The sequence below is a fragment of the Muscardinus avellanarius genome (genome assembly GCF_963383645.1).
Source record: "Muscardinus avellanarius genome assembly, chromosome: 8".
Lineage (NCBI taxonomy): Eukaryota > Metazoa > Chordata > Mammalia > Rodentia > Gliridae > Muscardinus > Muscardinus avellanarius.
In genome coordinates this window covers 67,310,041-67,324,469 of record NC_137794.1, presented here as the reverse complement: position 1 = coordinate 67,324,469, position 14,429 = coordinate 67,310,041, and positions in this window count along the sequence as shown.

The window sequence follows — 14,429 nt, the reverse complement described above, 5'->3', positions numbered from 1 at the left end:
AAATAAAATAAAATAAAATAAAGGGCTGGGGGTATAGCTTGGAGATAGAGTGTCCTTGGGTTCCATCGCCAGTACCCCCCCCACACACACACATACATACATACAAAATAAAGTAAAATTACCCAGTCTTGGGTATTCAATTATAGCAACACAACACAAACTAAGACACCATCTATATAACCTGAGTCTGTTTGTCGTTGTGACTAGAATGATGTAGAAGTTCTGCTATTCTGTACATGAGTGTTAGAAGAATCACTATCAGCGTCTCTTTTCTCCCTGAGATCAGAGTCTGAGAGAGCCATAGACTCACAAGGTCAGACAGTTGGAAAACAACAGAGCTCCCTTATCACTGAGACTGCTGCTGGGGAGCCTAATGCTTGGTCTAAGCAAGATGGGTTGGCTAATATTTACTGGCATCACTGACCTACTGAAGGCCTTCCTTTAGGGGACACACCCTGGTCACGCAGCCTGGAGGAGCAGAGCAATCTGGCAGGCCCTGAAGAAAGAGCATGCACGTTCCTCCTCTGAAACCACCCAGCCATCTTTTCAAGGCAGGTAGCTGCACAAGGCTGGGATCAAGGTGAACCGACCGAGGAAGAGTTGTGCTAAAGCACAGCCGGGCACTGTTTTTAAAATTTTTTGTCATTTTGTTCATCATAGTAAAATGGAGATTTCTTCTGAGCCCCCAAGATGAAATGGGGGGGTTCTTGAGAAGAAACCCGGTGTTTCATCAAAGATGAAATGGAGTTTCTTGAGAAGAAACTTGGCGTTTCCTTACCAGATTCTTGACTGTGGCGAGTGAAGAATGACACCCGCAGACCACAGGAAGGGGAGTAAAAAGGCTTATTGGAAGCAGCAAGGAATAGGGAAAAGTGACCGATCACCCCAAAGGGGCTGTCGGAACTCTGGAGTCCAGCAGCTGCCTTCAGGACAATACTTGAGAGTAGCCCAAGCCGAATGCCTTCAGTTGCAAACTGCTTTCTCCCAGAGTCCACGCAATCTGCCAGAAAAGAAGTGCAGGTCACCCCTAGGGGCCCTGGTCGTCCTTGATGTCCAGCAGAGGCCTTCAGGTCACTACCCGAGTGTAGCCCGGGCCACATGGCCATCAGTTGCACTCCACCTCTCTCAAGGCTAACGCGACCTGCAAAAGAGTGAGAAAAGCTCCCCAAATGGGAGGGGTTCCCAGAGAGGGAAAAACCGTCTTGGTGGCTGCGCTAGGGGTTTATATATGTCTGTATGTCCTCTGTTGGTTGTGGTGAATTTGGGATTCTGGGAATTCTGGGAAGCAGCTCTCAGAATTTGCATAGGGTATTTGCATTGTCTTCGAAGGGTCTCCTTTCAGAAGGGTCAGACTTGCTCTAGTGATGTATCCTGGGTTTGTTGATTAGTAAACAGATGGTTTTGTGAAGCTTTGGTCCTTCTTATCTCTGAGCCTTGGAAGTTCAGATATTCATCGCCCCTCGGGAAATTAACTTTTTTTCTACCAAGGCCTCTTCCCTATCTGCCTATTTCCTTTCTATCTCCTCAATAGTTCTTTTGTTTTCCATTTATTTTAGTGTGTGTGTGTGTGTGTGTGTGTGTGTGTGTGTGTGTGTTTGCTTGGGATTGAACCTAGACCATTTAACCTCCAAATTACACCTCCAGCCCTATTGTATTTTATTTGGAAACAGGGTCTCCCTAAGTTGTCAAGAACCTTGCTAAATTGCTGAGGCTGGCCTGGCCTTGAACCTGAAATCTTCCTGTCTCAGTCTCCCAAGTACTGGGATTACGGGCATGTGCCATCACATGGGCATTAATCTTGATTTCTCTAAAATATTGCATTAAAATACATATATGCACATGTATGTATTGTGTGTGTGTGTGTGTGTGTGTGTGTGTGTGTATACATGTTTGGATTATGGCAGGTTTTGCTGCCTCCTCAAATTTCCTTGAAGTACCTCCATCAGCTCACTTAGTCCCAGCTCTGCAAGAAGCCCAAAGGGTGACAGTAATGGAAGCCTTTCCAGAGAGAAATATCAGGAGATATATTCTTACCTGGCAAGATGTTTAGTAGGTTAATAAACCATATTCCATTACAGCAGTGCTAAGATACTGTAGTCAGGGAAGCTTTTTCTTCTTCAGTCATCATGTTGGATCTCTCAATTATAAACAGAAAAACCAAAAGCATGGCAGGCATCAGAGATACAAGAAAGTGATGTAATGCTCAATGATGCTACCAAATAAGGTTGGTTTTAATAGTCCTCAGAATCATGTTGTTATACGAAGCAAATACTTGGTATGCTTTGACTTTTCTTAATTAAGATTAAACAAATATCTAAGTATATAAAAAATAATGAAAAATGTAAGCACACAATTGGATTTGTGGAATTTACTGCATGATGATCATAGTCAACCAAGACTTCGGGCTATGTCCCTCAGGACGGCCTGTTCCCTGACATGTGTGTGCCTGCATCTGGAATTCACAACACATTCCAGGAAAATCATATCCTAACCGGCTTGGCTATTTACTCCGAAGAGAGCATATTTGCACCTCATCTCTCTTCTCTTCAGTTTGTTTACATTGAAGCAAAACATTCTCACGCAGGAAGAGACTGGATGCTCTTTCTCAATGGAGGGCGGCTTCTCTTTCCAGGGTCAGGAACTTTATGTCTGCAAAGTTAATTATCAGAAGATTATAGACTAGTCCTTCAGGCTCCATGGTTGTGTCTCTGACCTCTAGCAAAGGCACAGTGCCAGACAAACATGTCAAAGGTCAAAGAATATGCAAATAGCGGAGTCTAACAGCTTCGTTAGCTTGTTTTCTGAGGGTGGCATCATCATGAATCATTTTGGTGGATTTGAGAGAGATCAGTTCAAAAAGCAGAATACTCCAGGATCAAGGTCTTCACCCAATTAATTGTGACATCTTACATTTTTACACCATGCTTGTTGTAATGGAAAATATTTCACATTTGGACAAGGTCTAAGCAAGACACTGGGCCAAATTTATCAATTGTACAATTTTGCAGGCTTTGACAATTCAAAACATTTCTTCAGGTATTGACCTGAAACAAAGGTCTAAAAGCATGGCCACTGGGCCAGTTCAGCCAATTATAAAAGCTGCACAATTCGAAAGAGTTATTTTAATTATCTGGCTTCATTCTGTATGGCTTTCACCACACCTGTGTGATCCCTTGTGGTAGTCACATTGTGGCCCCTGAGCACTTGAAATGTGGCTTGAGTGAACTGAAATACAGTAAAAGCACCAAGCATTAAATACACATGGGGTTTTAAACACTGTTAAAATAATATTTTGAATATGATTAAGTTATACATGTTACCAAAAACTCTTTTACCTGTTTCTTTTTACTTTTAAAACTCTGATGTGCTTTGCGCATTTAAACTGCCTTTGAAGTTTTCCAAAAGTGGTGTTAATTTCCATAAAACTCCGGTGAGGAGAACAGGAAATGCCGCTTGCTAACACCTCAAAAAAAAAAAAAAAAAAAAAAAAAAACAACTTCAAAGGATGTTGTACTCTTGACTATGATTTGTAAGTCAGAGAAAACCTTGGGTTCATGCTTCAGAGGTTCATTTGGGGTCAGCTGTTTTCCTTCTTACCAACTCTTCCTCAGCATTAGTTTAAAAGCAGAAACATCTTGAGTGGTGAGTAGTTGGGGGATTAGGGAAGTTAGGTATGGGTGATAATTTTCATAGAATACCTGGGAGGGAGGAGAGACAAATGTTTACTAAATTGCGATAAGAGGATGTGAATTTGCATTAAAAGCCTCATGCTGCCAAATTATTCCTGACTCTCTGGAGGGTAATAAGAGAATCCAACTTCTTGCTGCAGTAACAATAGTTCTTCTACCAGGTATAGTCACTGAGGATGGGGGTCCCTGGGGAAAGGCTAGGTATAGGGAATCCAGAAGTAATATAGGGAGGGTTCTGAGAGCCTAGAAAAGTTCAGAGGCCTAAACACATGAGGAAAGCATACAAAATAATTCTTGTTAGCAGAATTCAAAAGTACTGGAAGGCAAGGAACTGAGGTGACAACCTCTCAGCTAGCGAAAAAGGCACACAGTCTTGACCCCGATGGAAGAGTGTTGATGGTGCCATGGTTTAAGCCTTGAGAAGCAAAGCTGGACTCAGCCAAGGGCTTATGATCTACTTCCACTTGGGCCGTGATTGAGGCTCTGAGCCTCCCAAGGACAATAAAAGCTGATGTCACTTGATGCAGGTAGGATGAGAATAGCAGCTGAATTTGGATTCAAAAAAAGTTCACATGGGCTTGGGATTTTGCTGTATAAAATATGATTTAACCTTGTCAATCCTTTTATAAATCTTCTCACTAATGATCAACAGAACAAAATTATTTTCTTCAAACACTGCCACAGCTTCTAGATAACCTAGATGTGTAGTTTGTAATATTCAATTTATCATTTTTACTCACCCTGAGGAAAAAACTAACGACAGTTTTTCATATAGAAGGTTATACATAAGAACTACCTGCTTTCACTACAATAATCTATGAAATAAACTTAATTGAAAAGTTCTTATTTCAAAGGTAGGCTATTCAGTTAGAAAGTTCCTCTAACCTTGATACTGTATAGACAATGATCAACAGAATAACTATGTTGATATATTTGAACTTGTGCTCTAGTCTGAGTTGAAATTACAATGGCTTTGGTGCTTCCTTAATTTTGACAAAATGGCAAACTAAAAGTTTGAGTAGTATTTGATTAAGAGAGATGACTGTTCGAACATGAGACTATTCATTCTATTATTATTGGCTTGAAATCCAGTTGGTGACCAGTGTGTAGTCTAGCAGATACTCTGTGACTATCAATAATGGATTCCAAGTCAGAGTAGTAATTTATCCACCCCCCTCCAAGAGGTTGAACGTACTTCTTCCTAAGTAACTTCTGGACTGACTTGGTCTTTCCTAAAAGATGAGTGTGTCTACCATCCCATAACTAGAAATGTGGTGAGTCACAAAAATAGTTACAGTTTTCAGATTTGACAATTTAACATTTTTTCTCAGTACTGGACTTACTTACAAAATGGATATCTCCAAATTCTTGGTATGGAACAACTGAACAAGCACAAATACTTCTGCAACCCATAATTGCCAGTTTGGACCATTAAAAAAAAGTGCACGTCTTTTTGTGGATTAAAGACTTACATTTCAAGCTTTGACTCCCTCTCTCCCTTACCACCAAATCCAGCAGTCTTATAAATACAACACAAATTCTCATGCACTGTAATTATTGTGGTCAATTATGCTAAACCAAGCACATAGTTTTTTCCTCAAACATTTTCATAAGCAAGGAAAAATTGCCTTCATGACTCATTTTGAGAGATGGACTAACAAGTTTGGGTTATGTGAGAGCTGACTTTTTTTTTTTTGCTTCAACATTTAAAATATGTTCGCATGTAGGGGAAACTAACTTAACTCTCCATTTCCTTGATTGGAACCAGATTAAAAAAATAAAGCAAGTTAGTGTTTTTCATTTATTTATTTGTCTTTGTGGTCCTAGGGATTGAACCAGGGGTGTTCTACCTGTGACTTACACCCACGGCCCTATTTTATTTTTTGTTTTGACAAAAGGTCTCACTAAGTTACTGAGGGCCACACTATATTACTGAGACTGGCCTAGAACCTGTCATTCACCTGTCTCAGCCCCTCAAATACTGGGATTATAGGTTTGCACCATCATGCCTGGCTAGGTTACTGTTTTAAAATTCTAACCATAGCTTTTCAGTGAGTAGGCCTCTTACTTACCAAGTAGTTTGTGACTAGATTCCTTCCATTGTGATGTCACTTGTTGGTGACAGCTTTATGGATATAGAATTTACATTTCACTTATAAATGTGTAATCCAATGATTTTTTTTAGTAAATTTATATAGCAAGGCATCATTATCACATTTGTTTTCAAACATTTCCAATATCCCTAAAAGTTTCCCCATGCCTATTTATAGTTAATCTTTGCCCTGTTTTTATCCTTTTAATTAAAACAAACCTCCAAAACAAAACAAAACACAAACTTGAGCTCGGCATGGTGGTGTATGCTTGTTATCATAGGATTTGGGTGTTTGAAACAGGAAGGTTGCAGGTTCAAGGCCAGCCTCAGCAACTTAGTAAAGCCATCAGCAACTTCGTGAGACTCTGTTTCAAAATCAAAAGTAGAATGAGTCTGTAGTTATAGCTTGGAAGTAGAATGCTATAGGTTCAACCCTCCAGTACCACACAAACACATAAAAAAGTTATAAATTTTAATTTTAATTTTGATCAAATACAAAATATTATCAGCTGCAGTGGGGTATGGAGTAGATTGAATACTGACAACTAACTGTACTATCAGATGTATGCTTGATTCAACCCTAAGCCTCCATCCTTATAAAAAAAAATACCTTGCTTTAAGAGGGAAAAAGAATTCTGCCTTTTGTGTATTCCTATAGAGTGCTAATGAAAATTTGGTCCCATCTTATTAAAGCCTTTTATTGGCTTGGTATAGCATTATGCCTAAAAATATTTGCTTGAATTCTCATTCTTGGCTTTACATCATGGGACTTCATAAATGTCCCACTTGTAAAACTTCCTAACAGATAGGGCACAAATTCTAGCTCTCTAGCCTCCACTAAATGAAAAGCTTCACAAATTCTATCCCCCTAGAAAGCAAATTAAAAAATAGGCAACTGGAACTGAAACAACCACAAGAGGAAAAAATAGCTGTACACCAATATTTCTCATGACCATAGACACAAAAAATCCTTAACAAAACAAAGGCAAATGGAATCCAAGAATACATAATTGATTTTCAATGTTAAACTCAGCTTGCATTTCTGGCTGCATCCCAGTTAGTTATGGTATACAATTCAGTTAATATAATATATATACCATGTCAGTAGAATAAAAGACAAAAATTACATTATTTCAATAGGTATAGATTTTTTTGAAAACACACACACACACACACACACACACACACACACAAAACTATTACTTCATTCTGTTGACTGAATGTTTGTCTCTTCCCAAATTTATATGTTGAAATCTAATCCCCAATGTGAAGGATTTCAAATTGGGAGCCTTAAAGGTGATTAGGTTATAGGGGGAACCCTCATGAACGAGTTGTTCTCTAAAAGAGACCTCAGAGATGCTCTTTTTTTTTTTTCTTTCTTTCTTTTTTTTTTTTTTTGGTGGTGCTGGGGTTCCTGGAAGCCCTTCTACCTCCGGGCTACACTCCCAGACCTATTTTAACATTTTTTATTTGGAAACAGGGTCTCCTAAGCCAGCGCGCGCGGCTGGCTTCGAACCTGCGCGATCCTCCTGTCTCCGCCACCCAAGCGCGGGGATTACAAGCGTGCGCCGCCACGCCCGGCTTTCAGAGATGCTCTTGACCTTTCTATCATGCATGGTTTCTGAGAGAAAACAGACATCACTGAATCAGAAAATAGGTCCTCACCAGATACCAAGTCTGTGGGCACCTGGGCCATGGGCTTTCTAGCCTCCAGAACTGTAAGAAATGGACTGCTATTGTATATAAGCCATTCAACTTAGAGTGCTCTATTGCAGTGGCCCAAACAAACCAAAGTACTTCCTATAGTATATAAAAACAGACTCAAAATTTGGCATGGATCTAGTGGGGTATGGTGGTGCATGCTTTTTTTTTTTTTAATAATGTGCAACATATTGAAAATGGCATACATTCAGACTGTGCTTGGTGCCCTCTCCCCTTCCCCCTGCTTGCTTCCCCCCATCCCAACAATGAGTGTCCAGGTTAACCATGCTAATAGCTTTTAATCCCAGCCTTTGAAAGGCTGAGACAGGAAGATGGTGGTTCACAGACAGCCTCAGCTACTTAGTTAGGCCCTTTGCAACTCAGTGAGACTCTGTTTTAAAATAAAGAATAAAAAATAGGGCTGGGGTTGTAGCTCAAAGGTATAATGCCCCTGGGCTTCATACTCAGTATAGAAAAAAAAAAAATATATATATATATATATATTTGATCTAAATGTAAACAAACTAGAAATATTTCCAGAAAAAAACATAGATGAAAGTCTTCACTAACTTGCATTAGTAGTTCTTAGACACAAGATAATAATTCTCAAAAGAAAAAAATGAATAAATTTGACTTGATCAAAATTTAATATTTTTGCATTTGATCAAAATGTTAAAATATATGATTCATTTTTTAAATAAAAAGGTAAGCAAAAAATTAGAAGAGAATATTTTTAAGTCATATATTTGATAAAGAATTTATATCCCCAATACAAAAACAACACTTACAATATATTAAGAAGAATAGTATCCCAGTCAGGCATGGTGGCACATGCCTGTTATTCTAGTGCTTGGGAAGCTAATACAGGAAAATCACAGATTTTAGGTAAGCCTCAGCAATTTAGTAATGTTCTCAGCAGCTTAGTGAGAGTCTGTTTCAAAATAAAACAAGAATATGACTAGAGGTATAGCTCAGAGGTAGAACACCCCTGGATTCAATCCCCAGTACCACACACATGTGCAAAAATCACAATTGAAAGATAAGCAAAATATTTGAAGTCATGCCAGCATAGAAGATATATAAATGGTTAATTCAGGAGATGAAAAATACTCATCTGTCCTTAGGAAAATACAACTTATAAAAACAGAATTATATACCTTATATATCTATTCAACATGCTATAATTAAATGACAAACAATACTATGTGTTGTTGAAGATATGGAAAAATGAGAACCATCATACATTATCAATAGGAATGAAAACTAGTATGGCCTCTTTGGAAGACATCTGATGGTTTCTTAAACACCTAAAAATAAACTTACTATGCAATGTAGCAATTCAGTTCCTACAAATCTGTGAGAGTAAAATGAAAGCATATGTACACACAAAGACATGAAGGAAAAGTACTTGCAGCAGCATTTTTCATAATAGTCCCAAACTAAAAATCCAATGTTCATCAAGTGTTAAATGATTGGCTCATTTCATATCACTTAAAATCATTTTCATATGATAGAATATTATTCAGTAATAAAAATGATAGATCTAATGACACAGGCTATAAGGTAGATGAATCTCAAAGAGGTCAAATGCAAGAAGCCTAATTGCTGAGGGATTCATTTACATGAAATGTTCAGAAAAAAAAATGTATAAAGGGAAAAAACAGACCAGTGGTTGCCTAGAACTTCTGAGAGCAGCTCTTTGTCTACAGGAAGCTCCCCGCTCTGTTCTCTGCAACTAGCTGGGTAGATCTGCCCATTTCTGGATCGTAATACCAGAGCATACCCGATCCTCATCTTCATATCTAGCTTTTAGAGAAATAAAAGTAATATTTTTCAAACTACTAGGTCCCCATGACTATCTCTCAGTTCCAAACTTAGGAATGATATCTGTGGGACCTCTCAAATTCCAACACTGGACAGCTCTAAAGGGATATTTCAAAGCATCTCATCATCCATATATGAAACAGAATTTGTTGGCTTTATTTCTAATTCTGTTTTCCCCCTTATTTCCTATTCTATGAAATATCTGGCTCCCTGCCTAGGCCTGGAACCTGGATCTCTGTCTTTCCTCTCTTCTTTTCTACACATTTACTAATCCTCAGATTGTTTTCAGTATCTTTTAAGTCCAGCGGTTTTCTTCAACCTTGGTGCACATTGCATTATTTTTTAAGATGTTCTTCCTGTTTCTCAAAGTACAAGCCACAGATTTTCTGCATTTGCATCCTGGGAAGCTGCTTTTTGCTTGGGCCCTTTGATTCATAGTGACAAATATTGATTCAATATACCTCTAAACCTGTTTTTCCCATAGGCCATAATGACACAGTCTTAACCATAGCATGCCACAAGCCCTCTCAGATAGGGCTTTGGCTCACACACACACAGTTTTAGCTTTTGACATGATTCTGCTTCTCATTCCCTGTCCCAATCTAAATGGATCCTTTGCATTTTCTTAACTGACCATATACCTTCTGCTCCCTGTTCTTGTAAGAAGTCTGTTCCTTCCACTTAGAACAACTTTCATTTCCCTTCTTATTCTAACTCCTTTGTGGCTAATGCTTTCTGGAAAGCCCCCTTTTAATATCGTCCCCTCCCAGGCTGGCTTGAGTGTTCCTCCCCAAAGCCTCGAGTCAATCTTAGCACATCTTACCTTTTGTTTCACAACTTTTCCCTTGATTATTTATGTTCTTTATCAGAGAGTAAAGTTCTTTAGGTAAAGGACTATAAGTTTTTCTTTGTATTTCTAGTGCCTAGCATAATGACTCATACAATATAAATGCTTAGTAAATATTGACTTAATATCCTGTAGTTAAAAAGTCATAAAAAAATTGACTTTAAAAAAGGTTAGTCTAAAGCCAGGCATGGTGGCGCATGCTTGTAATCCCCGTGCTTGGGAGGCTGATACAGGAGGATCGCATAGGTTCGAAGCCAGCCTCAGCTACTTAGTAAGGGAGGCTCTCAGCAACTCAGTGAGACCCCGTTTCCAAATAAAGTATAAAATAGGTCTGAGAGTATAGCGTTGAAGTATAAAAGCCCCTGGGTTCCATCCTCAGTACCACAAAAAAAATAAATAAATAAAAATAAAAATAAAGCCGGGCGTGGTGGCGCACGCTTGTAATCCCCGCGCTTGGGAGGCAGAGACAGGAGGATCGCGCAGCTTCGAAGCCAGCTGCGCGCGCTGGCTTAGGAGACCCTGTTTCCAAATAAAAATGTAAAAATAGGTCTGGGAGTGTAGCCCGGAGGTAGAAGGGCTTCCAGAAACCCCAGTACCACCAAAAAAATAAATAAATAAATAAATAAATAAATAAATAAATAAAAATAAAAATAAAAATAAATAAATAATAAAATAAAATAGGGCTGGATGTGTAGCTTGGAGGTATGGAGCCCCTGGATTTGATCCCCAGTTCCACACACAAAAAAAGGTTGCTCTTCTTTATGTATTATGAATGATCAGATATAAACATTTTTAAACTCATATGTTCAAAGAATAAAGGAATATAAGACAGATTCCTGATTTGGCTCAAACTTTTTCTTCAGTTTGTATTCTGCATGACATTTAATTCCTTATTTTACTTGTTTATTTGTTGCTGAAAATTGAATCCAAATGCTACCAGTTTATATAATAAAAAAGATACTGGACTACATGCATTACATTTTTTTTTCAAATACTCAAAACATCCCTGTGCAACGGAGGTACTAATGATGTTCCTATTTTATAAAAGGGAAAATAATACTTAGGACAGGTTACTTGTTTAAGGTCATCCAGCCATTTGCAGTAGGAAAGTGCACGATCATCTCTAAACTTACCATGATAAAGAATAATAGCTCTGAGAATTACACTTAACAATATTCAGTGAACACTGCTGTGTGTTAGGCAATATTTTAAGTGCTGTGACTTTAGGAGAGAAGATACACAATTTTCTGCTGTCATGGCGTTTATACTCCAAATATTCTTACCATTTTCACTAACATAACAAATCCTACTCTAGTCAACAGCTTTAAATAATAAGACATTTTTCAGCATTTGACTCACTTGAGACAGTAAAAGCAGAAACCGATCAATACAGCAAGCCTTAAAGATATGGAAGTACTTACCTTTTTTCTTCAACATTTTTTGAGTGGTATCTGGCAAATAGGAACAAATTTTCATCTATATGTAACTTTTCAGAAAACATATTGATCATACCCTCAAATAGACCTCAGATTGACTAAGTGATGAGTTAAAGAAGAAGGAAAATAGAAAAGACAAGAAAAAGGTGGTAGGAAAATAGAAAATGGAACAGGTAAGAGAAGAAACAAATACATGGTCATTGGCCAACACATCATCTAAGGATCCTCTCTGTGTATCACAGGACAGAGACCTGCCCAAATTGATCAGTACTGTAGAACTTAGGACTTACCTAGCAGAGTGCCTATTACTGAGTCGGTGTGTTAAATTTTCATTGGAGTGACAAAATACCTGAAAAAAACAACTTAAGTGTCACAGTATTTATTGTGTGTTTTTTCAATAATTTGATTATATTTCTTTCTCCACATACTCTGTGCATTGCTTATCATCAAGGACCATGACCTCCCTTTGTGGGCAGAAAATCGGAGCACTTAACAGATGTGTTTTGAGTTAATTAGTTGGTTTCTTTCAGTAAGTCATTTTTCTATATACTTAGTGAACACCAACTATTATATATTGAATGATAAATGCCCCCCAAAGGCCATGCAGCCATGAGCTAAATGCTTGGTTCCTAGTTGATGCTGTTGGAAGGTGGCAAAAACATTAGGAAGTGGTGTCTACTATGAGAAGGCTGAATAGAGAGGCATTGAAGGTCAAATTATATCCCTGGCCACTTTCTCTTTCTCTCTTTCTTCCAGATACCAGTAGGTGAGCATCTCTCCTCTACCATGCCTTCCACCATATTTTGCCTTGCCTCAGGCCCAGAAACAATGGTGCCAGCCACTTCCCAGAAATGCAAGTGTTATAATATTGATCTCCTTCTTCAAAGCCATCAAACACTTATCACACAGTATAACAGAAGTTTTTTTTTTTTTGGCAAGGATCAGGACATACTACCCCAAAATATATTTCCCTGGCATTTGGAAAACCTGCAAAAGAAAGAAGTTCTCTTTAAACTTCTCTTGCCATTCCTCCCACCCCCCACCACAAAGCAGACTAGAAATGAACTCTCTGATCTTTCTCTGAAGTGGAGTTGAAGATCTTTATTGCAGAGGTGTCCTCCTTATACCCACAGGGAAAAAAATGAAGATACAAAGGCATAGCAAAGAGTCTGAACAAACATGCCTTGCTGGGTTCATGCCTGTTCATTATCATTAGGCTGTGCAATTTTGTCCCCCAATCATAGGATTTGGAGAAGAGGATCAATATTATATTTTGTAGGTCTGCCCATGACATATAGACTTTCTTCTTTCTTTATATCTTCATGTTTAAAGGCTCTGGTGTTATGTAAAACCTATATTAATCCAGGTGTGGTGGCACATGCCTGTAACTCCAGTACTTGGGAGGGTACAGGTTGATTGCAGGTTTGAGACCATCATCAGCAATGTCGTGATGCTTTCAGCAACCTAGTGAGACCCTGTTTCTGAGTAAAAAAATAAAATGAAGCGGAGTGTAGCTTAGAAATTGAGTTTTCCTGGTTCAATCCCTAGCAGCAACACACACACACACACACACACCACCACCAACAACAATAACAACAACAAAACAGCTTACATTAAATACATTGCTATACTTTTCTCTTGTTAATCTGTCTTTTGTTATAGTATCTCAGCCAAAAAAACCTCACAATGGAAAAGATCTTACTTTTTCTCTCCCACAGTTTCCACATGCCCTGAGACCTCCATGTAGACATTAGCATGGAAATGGAAGTCCTGATGTGGAAGTTCAAATTCATATAGGTTATGATGATCATCCGCCTCTAAGATGGCTTTAGTTTCAGCTCTTGGTATTCATGCCTGGAACCATTTCCCTCCCCAACTGTATAAAGACAAGCCTGTGTGACCAATGCAATGCAGAAAGGTGGAGGGAGTATAATTTCTAAAGCTAGATCATAAATATATGTGGCTTCTGCCTTTTTTTCTCTTTTTTGCTTTACTTCCTCTATGGGAAATCAGTCACCATGCTGTAAGGACACTCAAGTAGTCTATGGATTGACTCATGTCGCAAAGAACTGAGCCTTTTATGAATAGCCAAGTGACTAAGTTATCATGGAAGTGGATTCTGCAGTCCCAGTCAAACCTTCAGATAACTCCCTGCTCCCACAGAGATCTTGACAGCAGCCCCCAGAGGGTCTCGAGCCAGAGACATTCAGCTAAGCCACTTCTAAATTTCAGAACTACAAAGATTTTTTTTTAGATAATGAGTGTTTTTTTAAAGTTTGGGGGTAATCTGTTATGTAGCAATCAATAATCAATATAGTTTTCAATTCTATAAAGTCAGAGTCAAACAGAACTCTAGAAATTGAATAGAACAGACACTGATATTTGGGTTCCACATTTCACGTAAAACTTGAAGAGATTCATGGTGTGCTTCTCAATTCCTATTGATCAGAGTAGGCACAAACACTAAAACCTCTTCTTTATTGCTGATTATGTTCACTTAATGATAAGAACTTCATTTCCTAAATTCAAATCCAGAGCTCTTACCACTGGATTATGCCAAGGTTCATAAAAATGATTTAATTTTTACTCCTTTAATTTGTATGAGATACCCACCTCCTTACTGAAGATCAGTCATTTGACTTGGTGAGAATTACTCATCTGGAAAGAAGATAACATACTCTTAGGAGAGTGGGAGATAGTTTAAGTGCTAATTCTCATAAGCTCTTTTGAATAATGGCCCCCAAAGATAACCAGACTCTAATCTCTGGAACCTATGAGTGCTATCTTATATGACAAAAAGGATGTTGAAGATGTAATTATGTTAACGATCTTGAGATGGG